Raw genomic sequence first — 12,615 nt, 5'->3', positions numbered from 1 at the left:
AGAACCAAATTGCATGGGTCTAGGAGAATGTTTGGATGCTTAATTGAGAATTCACAAGCCTTGTCACCCAAATTTAACTATGGTAGTCAACGAGAAGATGGGTGCAAGAACAAGGTTTGGGACCCCGGAATTCATTTCAACAATCAAAACTCTTGGGGTCTTGTCATTTACTTAAGCTTACTTGAAGGCCTTGTGCGCCTAATTTGGGATCCCGGTGGACATTGGAGATGCAAACATTGGTGGGGATTTGGTGCATGAAATTGTGATCTCTAAAACGGCGCCAACAACTTGGCACGCACGAATGTAATCTCAACTCTTTGTCACAACTCCGCACAACTAACCAGCAAGTGCACTGGGTCGTCCAAGTAATAAACCTTACGTGAGTAAGGGTCGATCCCATGGAGATTGTCGGCTTGAAGCAAGCTATGGTCATCTTGCAAATTTCAGTCAGGCAGATTCAAATGGTTATGAGGTTTTGATAGTTAAAAGATGAATAAAATAAGATAGAGATACTTATGTAATTCATTGGTGGGAATTTCAAATAAGTGTATGGAGATGCTTTGCTCCTTCTAAATCTCTGCTTTCCTACTGCCTTCATTCAATCATTCATACTCCTTTCCATGGCAAGCTGTATGTTGGGGGATCACCGTTGTCAATGGCTACCGTCTGTCCTCTCAGTGAAAATGGTCCAAATCTGCTGTCACCGCACGGCTGATCTTATGTCAGTTGTCAATCATGTTGGAATAAGATCCGTTGATCCTTTTGTGTCTGTCACTACGCCCAACACTCGCGAGTTTGAAGCTCGTCACAATCATCCCTTCCCAGATCCTACTCAGAATACCACAGACAAGGTTTAGACTTTTCGGATCTCAGGAATGGCCGCCAATAATTCTAGCCTATTCCACGAAGACTCTGATCGTGAACCAGGAGGCTAAGAGATACACACTCAAGCTATTGCAGATAGAACGGAAGTGGTTGTCAGGCACATGTTCATAGGCGAGAATGATGATGAGTGTCACGGATCATCACATTCAACAGGTTGAAATGCAAGTGAATATTGATGAGAGAACTTTTGCGTGGTCTAGAAATTTGCGGATAAATCCTCGTTGCAAGTATAGTTTCTAAACCTTCAAAAGTCCTTTCATACAAACGTTGATTATTGAAGTTCAATTTGATTAACAAAGATAACAATTATCAATCATGTTTGAGTTTGATAACTCCTGAGTTACTGATTTCTTAACCAAGACCAAAAGGAGAAAAGTAAATCTACTGGAATAAAGATGTCTTCAGATGGGAATAACAATAATGTAAATAAAAGAAAGCTATATTAAACTGAAATACCTCAAATAACATTAATTCAAAAGAGTAATCTGTAACATGAAAGAATTCATAAATTAAATTGCAAAAGTAAATAAAAGAGAATATTGAACCTGATAAAGAGATAATCCTGAAAACGAATAAAATCCTAATTCTAAATCCTAATCCTAAAGAGAGAGGAGAGAATCTCCCTCTCAAAACTAAATCTAAATCATGGAAAACTAACCAAAGTCGAGACTCTCCTTGAATGGATGCATTCCCCCACTTCATAACCTCTGGTCTATGCCTTCTGGACTTGGATTTGGGCCAAAAAGGGCTTCAGAATTCACTATGAGTGTTTTTTGCAATTTCTGGTGCGTGGCCTCTGTCACGCGTCCACGTGGGTCACGCGGTCGGGTCATTCGGAGTTTTCCTTGTCACGCGGTCGCGTCAGTCATGCGACCGCGTCATATGTGTTTCGCTCGAGGCGTGCGGTCGCGTCAGTCATGCGGCCGCGTCAATTCCTTTTCGCGCTGGCATGCGACTGCGTCGCCCATGCGATCGCGTGGCTGCCAGTTTCTTCAAAAACTATGTTTTGTGCTTTCCTTCCATTTTTGTATGTTTCCTTTCCATCCTTTAAGTCATTCCTGCCTTAGAAGATCTGAAACTACTCAACACACTAATCACGACATCGAATGGAAATAAAGGTAATTAAAATAATTAGTTTTAAAGCATAGGAAACATGTTTTTCACATACATCACATAATAAGGAAGGGAAAGTAAAACCATGCAATTAATATGAATAAGTGGGTGAAGGATTTAATAAATCACTCAGATTAAGCACAAAATATATCATAAAATATGGGTTTATCAACCTCCCCACACTTAAACAATAGCATGTCCTCATGCTAAGTCCAAGAGTAATGTTAGGTTAAAGTGGTGGAATGCCATGCAATGCAATCTAATCTAAATGCAACTACCTAGATGCATCATGCAATTCTAATCTTTATTCACTTGTATATAAAGCTTGCATGTAGTTGAATTAATTCACATTCTCAAGGAGTCATATATATATATAGCCAAACCTTAGATAGTTGATAAAGTGCCTTTACAATTGCAATGGGAGAGAAAAACATTTTATAAACTTGCAAGACAATTAATAATTTCAGCAGAGATACATGTTAATGAGATATTGAACTCTCACTGGATTTTGTGTTTACTCTCTAGTCACTCAGTGTTTATTGGGTTAATCACTCTATTCTTCTTTTTATTCTTACTTTCTATAACTTTGTTCTTCATCTAACCAATCAACAATTATAGAGTATAGACATACCAAAAATCATGAGGTCTTTAGTCAAGGTTGTAATGGGGCCAAGGTAAAGGTAAGGGTATATGTATAGGGCTAAGTGAGCTAATAGGTGAATCCTTAATTAGTCTAAGATCTCACCTAACATACATACTTTGTAAAGCAAAGCTTCTTTACCTATTTTCCTATATTTTCCCACTTTTGATGTTACATGCTTATGTTTCAATGTTTATTATTTTTTTTATCCCATGTGCACTGCTTTATTTCACATTTGGGGAATTCTTTTGTGTCCCATTTATTCAACCACTGAAAAATAACACTTTTTTTTAATGCACATGGTAATTCAATTATTTTGATTTCACATGAGCATGCTTCCCAAAACTTTTATTTTGAATTATTTTATTCTTTTCAACTTTTCTACCCTTTTGTTTTTATTATCCATGTTCCCAATAGGTTCTCCCACATTTAAACCATACATACTTCCTATCTTAAGCTAACCAAGGATTCAACTTGGGATTTTTATTTTGTTTTTCTGCTTAAAGCTAGTAATGTGGTTTATAGAATAAAAGGGGATTTAAAGGCTCAAGGGGGCTAACAAGGGTGATGTAAAAGGTAGGCTATTTTGGGATAAGTGAGCTAAAATTAAACAATGGCCTCAATAACTCTCTTGATATGTATTTCTATTCTATAATCGGACATATAGATTAAAACAAAGTAAAGAACATCAGAAAAAAAAGAAGGGCGGAACACACAGGAATAAAAATTATGGTTTGAATGTAACCATACAATTAAGCTCAAAAATCATTTATCAATTATGTATGTCATGCAAGTAAAATTAAAAGTTCCCATTATTCTCAATGTAAAATTTATTTTGAATGGCTTTAAAGTTTGTGTTTCTCCTTGATGAAATGTTGTTAACTAACTAACATATAATGCTATATGTACAAGGTGTGGGTTGTTTCTATTATGTTCAAGTTCCTAGTTTACTTCCTTTTTATATTTTCAAATTAAACTAAGTTATCTTATGCTAAAAAGGGTAAACTATACTAATTAATCCACAATTTTTATAACTAATAAGTTAGAATTACTACTAAACTAAATGAATAAAATATAAACTAAAGTGCAAAATGCAGAAATAGAGTATAAATACATGAAAATAGCAATATATGAGTACTGAGAGAATAAAAATAAAAATAAAGAGAAAAATACAGAAAAATAGCAAAATAAAATAAAAAGAGTCTGTAGTGGTTCACCAAAAAGAATACGCCAGAGATGGCGACCTCCCCACACTTAAAATGAAGCATTGTCCCTGATGCTCACTCAAGCAGGGTGTGAAGGGGTGTCATCACTGGAAGGACGGGTAGCTGGAGTCTCTGTGGTGGCGGTCTGAGGATCTGCCTGCTGCAGAGGAGGTGCTGACTGGATAGGGATCTCGGGGTCTACAGCCTGAATCTGAGGCAGAGCCTCCTGATGTGATGTGGCCTGCTCTGTGCCTGCCTGCACAGCCTTGCTCTGTGGATGGGTCTCTGCCTCGTGATCATCCGCCTCCTCCTCAGATGCCTCGGATGGTGTGTTAGGCTCGGAGGGGATGTCGCCAGATCGTATCATCAGCTTCAGGTGCTCATAGCATTGCTTGTTGTGACGCTCCATCTGGTCAAGCCGTCGAAACAGGCGGTGCACTAGATGATAGACGGGCTCTGGGACAGGTAGAGGTACAGTGGTGGTGGCAGGGGTAGCTGTGGAAGAAGAGGGGCCGGCAGATGGTGTGGCTGTCTCAGCAGTAGCAGTGAGAAATGGAGGTCTGTAGCCCAAAGCCAGAAAGTTCCTGCTATGAGGGATAATCTTCTTGCATTTTGCAGCAGGTGGCTTTTCATCAGCATCCTCCCAAGGCACGTCAGCTCGACGGCCTAGCTGTGTAATCAGATAAGGAAAGGGAAGAGTGCCTCGGACGTGGACCCTGGCCATATAGTACCGGATAAAGCGTGGCAGGTACAGGTTCTTACCCTCCATCACACACCATAGGAGGGTGATCATAGCGGCAGGTATCTTAGTCTCGTGAGTGCTCGGCATGATGAAGTTGCTAAGTATCTGATGCCATAGCAGAGCCTCATCATTCAAGTAAATTCGCTTGATTCCCTTTGGCATGGTGGTGTTCTGACCCATAATCCAAGGAACGGTCGGGTCAAGGACTATCCTAGCCTTGCTGCATCCCAATCAAACTTCATGAAGCGCATGTCCTCCTCAGCTCTTTGATAACCATCCAGCTGATCAGATTTAGGCAGAAGTTTCAGAACATCCTCAATGGCCTCTTCAGTGACCAGAATCTGCTTCTCTCTTAGGTTCACTGCATCTAGGGAAGTCTTGAAGTAATTACAGTAGAATTCCCTTACCCAAGATGCATTCACCTCAGTCAGGTTTCTATCCAGGAAGAACCAGCCTCTTTGTTTGATCTGATCAGAGGTGTATTGCTGGAGTTCTTCTGGGATCTTCAAAGTCCTCTCCAGGTATAGGTTCCTGGAGGTTGCAAACACCGGATACTTCAGCTCACAGTATCGGTTTGCAAACTTTACTGGATCATTAGCAGGGAGCAGCTAGTCGGCCTTTTCCTGCGGGGTAAAGTTTTTCTCCTGCCAGGAGTCATTGTGCATGATATCCAGGATGGACATGGCGGATTGTCCTCTTTTACGTTTGCCAGTAGTTGCCTTTGCTTTTCCCTTTCTCTGGGTGGTAGACATCCTGAAAAATAGAAAATCGGGATATAATAAAAAAAACAGAAAAACAAATAAGCAAATAGTCAAAAGAAACACAAAGTGGCAAAGGAGCAATAGGATAAGGAAAATGAGTTAAGTAAATGTGCATTAAGGATTGTATAGGAGTTAAAAGTCTGAAAAGAAGAATTGACAATCCAAAATGTGATAGAAGGCATGTTAATTAGGAAAAATTATCAGTATGCCATGGTTAGGAGGTTAAAGAGAAAGTGAAAAACCAAGAAGAGAGAGTAAGAAAGGTTAGGTGGGTTAGAATTGAAAAAGAGTTTAAGAAGTTAAAATTAGTGAGTTAGTAAAAAGTGGGTTAATGTAAGTGGCATAATGATAAGTTTCTAAGTAACAAGCATTCACAATTAAGGGCTATAGGTAACTCATAACCAAATAAGGAAATTAGGTTGATGATGATTCAGATAGATATAGAAATAGCAAAAAATTGGAATCTAAACATCAAAAATGCAGATTATGAACCAGGAAATCAAAGAGAATGAGAAAGCTTGCCCTGGCATTCATGAATTGGTTTGGTTAAAGCGGAGTAAAGCAGAGTTTAAATTGCCAAAACCAAAACATGAATGAAAGTCAAAAACAGTTTATAAAAATTTGGGCAGCATTCCGGCTGAAATTGGATTGTCCCGGAAAATAAACAGCAATAGAATAGTTCATATGAATCAAAATTAAAGCTGCAATTAAATAGTATGAATAAGAAAGAGCATAGCAGCATGAACTTGAAGAGTAGCATATGAACATTACGAAACTTCACAGCAACAGTAGAATTGCAAATTGATAAAACAAGAAACACGAACAGTGCAATTAAACAGACCTAAATCCACTAACCACATCCTAGGCTACCTAACAACCTAGAATCCACTACAACATGCATATCTAACTAGCCTAAGGGTGGTGGTTGGGTGGTTGGAGAAGAAGAGAGGAAGGAGAAGGGTTTGGGGGGGCACGAATGGTAGGGTTCGCGTGACTGAGGGGTTATAAATTTGAATCCACGCGTTTGCGTGGGGTACGCGGTCGCGTGGTTGGAGTGAAATAGGGGTCGACGCGATCGCGTGAGTGGCGCGATCGCATGGGATAGCTAAAAGAATGAATGACGCGATCGCCTGGGGCATGCGATCGCGTTGCCGGAAATTGTGCTAAACGCACGAATCCAGTGTCGTTTCAGCGCAACTCTCTGTCTCATTTTGGGGTGTTGTGTAATCCATGCGACGCGATCGCGTGGGATTAATGTTGTGCAAGTGACGCGATCGCGTCAGGGACACGATCGCATGGGCCGTTTGTGCGAAACGCACAATGGCCGCACAATTCCAGCCTAACTTTCTGGACGTTGGATCTTTACGCCGATCTCCAGATCACGCGGCCGCGTGAATGACGCGGTCGCGTGGGAAGTGTTTTTCGCAACTTGACGCGATCGCATGAATGATGCGGTCGCGTCGCACACCTTTTTTTGTGTAAAATGCAGAATGCAATGATTAATATGAATGCGATGAAAAACTTCAGGTTCAATAAAATGAATTAAAACTTGAAAACAAATAAAACTAAATAAAAAAAATTGAAAAAGGAACGGTCATACCATGGTGGGTTGTCTCCCACCTAGCACTTTTAGTTAAAGTCCTTAAGTTGGACATTGGATGAGCTTCCTGTTATGGTGGCTTGTGCTTAAATTTATCCATAAATCTCCACCAACGCTTGGAATGCCAATAGCCTCCGGGGTCCCAAACTAGGCATGAAAAGCTTCTGAACAGCTTCAAATAGATTCTCAAGCTCCCGGGGTGACGAGTGTCAGAATAGATTCCAGGGTCCCAAACTTGGCTTTTAAATCCGTCTTCGTCTTGATCTATATCTTTCCATCCGAGCGGTTTAGAAATTAGATTCTCACCAGAATAACCAAACGTTTTCCGAGATCCATTTGATAGATCATGATGGCAATCCGCACACTTCGAGTCGAAGCGTGGAACCTTGTTGAACCTTGTGCACCAGCTCTGAGTACGAGCCATTTCCCTTTTACTCTTAAAGCCGCAGAGAGCTCTAAGCTGGCCATCTGTTTCAAGCAAACCATATTCAAGTGGAAAAATACAGTTAAAGGTTAAGGATTGTACCCACTTAAAGCTTGTATTAGGTGGTAAAGGCCTTGGGATAGGTGGTTCCAGTGGTTCTGTGAGTTCTACTCCCTTGTGCTCTTCTGTGAAATTCTCCACTTCTTTGCAAGATTCTTCAAATGTATCCATGTCCTGATCAGCCATCTATGTCTTCCTCATCACTTAAGTCATAGACTGGAGGTTGAGAGAAATCTAGCTCCGTATTTTCTTCGTATTCACTCGGGGAAGATTCTTCGATCTCAGAGAATTCACTTGTGGATGCAAGTTCATTACTAGAAGAACTTGACTTGAGATTATCATTATCAAGGAGACTTGCTTCTTGGGTTATTCTATCTAGTTCTTCATGAAAGACTTGCTCTGGGGATTGCGCACAATCCTCCTTAGCATCAATTGTAACATCCTTGACAGAATGCTCCACAACTTTGGATTCCCATGGAGGTTCAGCGTCTCCTAAGTCTTCAACCAACTCTTCTTCTTTAATAATGACAGCTTCCTCTACTTGTTCCAGTACGAAGCCATGCTCTGTCTTGTCCACTGGAGTTTCTAGTATCTCCTTCATGCTACGCTCTTTGTTAGATTGTCCACATGGGGTTGTGGGAGGTCCTTGAATGTTCGAACGTCTAGAAGATAATAGACTTACTGCTTGATCCAGTTGACGAAGGGTTGTTTGAAGTTGATCTACTGTTTCCTTGAGGCGAACCTCTGATTCTCGGGGTGATAGATTTGGATATGGTACATGGGGAAGTGGTGATGTTTGGGAGTAATTGGACTGCAATCGGGGTAGATGAGGATCATACAGTGGTGAATGGTGAAAAGGAGCTTGTGAGTGTGGTGGTTCGAAGTTATGTTGAGAGGATGGTTTATAAGCACATGGTGGGGCTTGTGGGTAATTACAAGGTTGTCCACCATGTCTATTGGCTTGGTATGCATTGTAGAATGGTCTTCGTCCATGATATCTTGGAGGGTGTTGCTGCCTAAAGGGTTGATCAAATCCTCTTGGCTCCATCCATCTTTGATTGTTCTGACCTTGATGCATGTTCCTGTTATAACTTTCATTCCTTTCAATAATATTAGAACCAAACTCAAAGCGAGAGGGGTGAGAATTCATAGTAGCTAATGAAGATAAAAGAAGGAAATAAAAACAAATAAAAACGTAAAAGAAAAATATTTACAATAACCAATAATAAGGCACACGATTGCAGTTCTCCGGCAACGGCGCCATTTTGATGAGAGAACTTTTGCGTGGTCTAGAAATTTGCGGATAAATCCTCGTTGCAAGTATAGTTTCTAAACCTTCAAAAGTCCTTTCATACAAACGTTTTGGTTGTCACAAGTAACAAACCCCCTAAATAAATTGATAACCGAAGTATTCAAACCTCGGGTCGTCTTCTCAAGGAACTGCAGGGAAGTATGTTTTTATTATTGGTTATGGAGATTGTAAATTGGAGTTTTGAGAATGAGGAGCGAATGGTTTAATTAGCAAATAAAGTAAATGAAGAACAAGCAATTTAAATGGCAAGTAGAATAAATAAATGACTGTAAATAAACTTTTGGCAAGGTATGAGAAATTGGAGGTCCTATCCTAGTTATCCTTATCAATGATGATGAGAATTGAATCTTAATTCCACTTTGTTAACCTTTACTAAGATAAAGGAAGGTCAAGGGATTAATTGGTTTGATCTTCGGATCCTATTTATTTCCTAAGAAAAGATTGGGATTATTGAAGTTCAATTTGATTAACAAATATAACAATTATCAATCATGTTTGAGTTTGATAACTCCTGAGTTACTGATTTCTTAACCAAGACCAAAAGGAGAAAAGTAAATCTACTGGAATAAAAATGTCTTCAGATGGGAATAACAATAATGTAAATAAAAGAAAGCTATATTAAACTGAAATACCTCAAAAAATATTAATTCAAAAGAGTAATCTGTAACATGAAAGAATTCATAAATTAAATTGCAAAAGTAAATAAAAGGAAATATTGAACCTGATAAAGAGATAATCCTGGAAGCGAATAAAATCCTAATTCTAAATCCTAATCCTAAAGAGAGAGGAGAGAATCTCCCTCTCGAAACTAAATCTAAATCATGGAAAACTAACTAAAGTCCAGACTCTCCTTGAATGGATGCATTCTCCCACTTCATAACCTCTGGTCTATGCCTTCTGGACTTGGATTTGGGCCAAAAAGGTCTTCAGAATTCGCGATGAGCATTTTCTATAATTTCTGGTGCGTGGCCTCTGTCACGCGGTCGCGTCATTCGGAGTTTTCCTTGTCACGCGGTCGCGTCAGTCATGCGGCCGCGTCAATGCCTTTTCGCGCTGGCATGCGGCCGCGTCTCCCATGCGATCGCGTGGCTGCCAGTTTCTTCAAAAACTCTGTTTTGTGCTTTCCTTCCATTTTTGTATGTTTCCTTTCCATCCTTTAAGTCATTCCTGTCTTGGAAGATCTGAAACTACTCAACACACTAATCACGGCATCGAATGGAAATAAAGGTAATTAAAATAATTAGTTTTAAAGCATAGGAAACATGTTTTTCACATACATCACATAATAAGGAACGGAAAGTAAAACCATGCAATTAATATGAATAAGTGGGTGAAGGATTTAATAAATCACTCAGATTAAGCACAAAATATATCATAAAATATGGGTTTATCAAATATCTTAGAATAAGAATAAGTTTGAGTTGAATAGAAAAATAATAGTACTTTGCATTAATTCATGAGGAACAGCAGAGCTCCACACCTTAATCTATGGGGTGTAGAAACTCCACCGTTAAAAATACATAAGTGAAAGGTCTAGGCATGGCCGAATGGCCAGCTCCCAAGTCTAAGGAAAAACGTTCCAAAGATGTAAAATAAATCGCTAAAAGTAGTTTTTATACTAAACTAGTAACCTAGGGTTTACAGAAATGAGTAAATGATGCAGAAATCCACTTCCGGGCCCACTTGGTGTGTGCTTGGGCTGAGTATTGAGCTTTACACGTGTAGAGACTTCTCTTGGAGTTAAATGCCAGGTTGTAGCCTGTTTGTGGTGTTTAACTCTGGTTTGTATCCTGTTTCTGGCATTTAACTTCAGAATAGGGCGGGAAGTTGGCGTTTGAACGCCAGTTTGCGTCGTCAAAACTCGGGCAAAGTATGGACTATTAAATATTGCTGGAAAGCCCTGGATGTCTACTTTCCAATGCCATTGAGAGCGCACCAATTGGGTTTCTGTAGCTCCGAAAAATCCATTTCGAGTGCAGGGAGGTCAGAATCCAACAGCATCTGCAGTTCTTTTTCAGCCTCTGAATCAGATTCTTGCTCAGGTCCCTCAATTTCAGCCAGAAAATATCTGAAATTACAGAAAAATACACAAACTCATAGTAAAGTCCAGAAATGTGATTTTTGCATAAAAACTAATAAAAACATAGTGAAAACTAACTAAATTATACTAAAAACTACCTAAAAACAATGCCTAAAAGTGTATAAATTATCCGCTCATCACAACACCAAACTTAAATTGTTGCTTGTCCCCAAGCAACTAAAAATCAAATAGGATAAAAAGAAGAGAATATACTATAAATTTCAAAATATCAATGAAACTTAGCTCCAATTAGATGAGCGGGACTAGTAGCTTTTTGTCTCTGAACAGTTTTGGCATCTCACTTTATCCTTTAAAGTTCAGAATGATTGGCTTCTATAGGAACTCAGAATTTAGATAGTGTTATTGATTCTCCTAGTTCAGTATGTTGATTCTTGAACACAGCTACTTTATGAGTCTTGGCCGTGGCCCTAAGCACTTTGTTTTCCAGTATTACTACCGGATACATAAATGCCACAGACACATAACTGGGTGAACCTTTTCAGATTGTGACTCAGCTTTGCTAGAGTCTCCAATTAGAGGTGTCCAGGGTTCTTAAGCACACTCTTTTTGCTTTGGATCACGACTTTAACCGCTCAGTCTCAAGTTTTTCACTTGACACCTTCACGCCACAAGCACTTGGTTAGGGACAGCTTGGTTTAGCCGCTTAGGCCAGGAGTTTATTCCTTTAGGCCCTCCTATCCATTAATGCTCAAAGCCTTGGATCATTTTACCCTTGCCTTTTGGTTTAAAGGGTTATTGGCTTTTTGCTCTTGCCTTTTGGTTTAAAGAGCTCTTGGCTTTTTTTGCTTGCTTTTCTTTTCTTTCTTTTTTTCTTTTATTTTCATTTTTTTTGCAAGCCTTGTTTTTCACTGCTTTTTCTTGCTTCAAGAATCAATTTTATGATTTTTCAGATTATCAAATAACATTTTTTCCTTTTCATCATTCTTTCAGGAGCCAACAATTTTAACATTCATAAACAACAAATTCAAAAAATATGCACTGTTCAAGCATTCATTCAGAAAACAAAAAGTATTGTCACCACATCAAAATAATTAAACTAATTTCAAGGATGAATTTGAAATCATGCACTTCTTGTTATTTTGTGGTTAAAACATTTTTCATTTAAGAAAAAGGTGATGGATTCATAGGACATTCATAGCTTTAAGGCATAGATACTTAGACACTAGTGATCATGTAATGAAGACACAAACATAAATAAAATATAAGACATAAGAAACGAAAAACAGAAAAATAAGAACAAGAAATTTAAGGAACGGGTCCACCTTAGTGATGGCGGCTAGTTCGTCCTCTTGAAGATCTTATGGAGTTCTTGAGCTCCTCAATGTCTCTTCCTTGCCTTTGTTGCTCCTCCCTCATGGCTCTTTGGTCTTCTCTAATTTCATGAAGGATGATGGAATGTTCTTGGTGCTCCACCCTTAGTTGTCCCATGTTGGAACTCAATTCTCCTAGGGAGGTGTTGATTTGCTCCCAATAGTTTTGTGGAGGAAAATGCATCCCTTTAGGCATCTCAGGAATTTCATGATGAGGAATTTCCTCATGCTCTTGTTGAGGTCCACGAGTGGGCTCTCTTGTTTGCTCCATCCTTTTCTTAGTGATGGGCTTGTCCTCAACAATGAGAATGTCTCCCTTTATGTCAATTCCAACCGAATTGCAAAGGTGACTGATAAACCCATATTTCATGAGTTATTTTGTGCTTAGTTTGAGTGATTTATTCAATCCTTCACCCACTTATTCATATTAATTGCATGGTTTTACTTTCCCTTCCTTATTAT

The 12,615-nt window shown here is 39.2% G+C and overlaps 1 long non-coding RNA gene across 1 annotated transcript in view; it reads left to right on the top strand.

Annotated features, from left to right (window-relative positions):
- Positions 2,819-12,615, top strand: part of LOC107617321 — a 24,521-nt gene continuing 14,724 nt past the window's right edge. Inside the window, exon 1 of the long non-coding RNA XR_001614903.2 lies at positions 2,819-2,829. This is a non-coding gene — a long non-coding RNA (uncharacterized LOC107617321). The remainder of the gene's footprint in view (positions 2,830-12,615) is intronic.

This window comes from Arachis ipaensis, chromosome B09 (genome assembly GCF_000816755.2).
Source record: "Arachis ipaensis cultivar K30076 chromosome B09, Araip1.1, whole genome shotgun sequence".
In the NCBI taxonomy this organism is placed as follows: Eukaryota; Viridiplantae; Streptophyta; class Magnoliopsida; order Fabales; family Fabaceae; genus Arachis; species Arachis ipaensis.
This window is presented reverse-complemented; position numbering and strand designations above follow the sequence as displayed.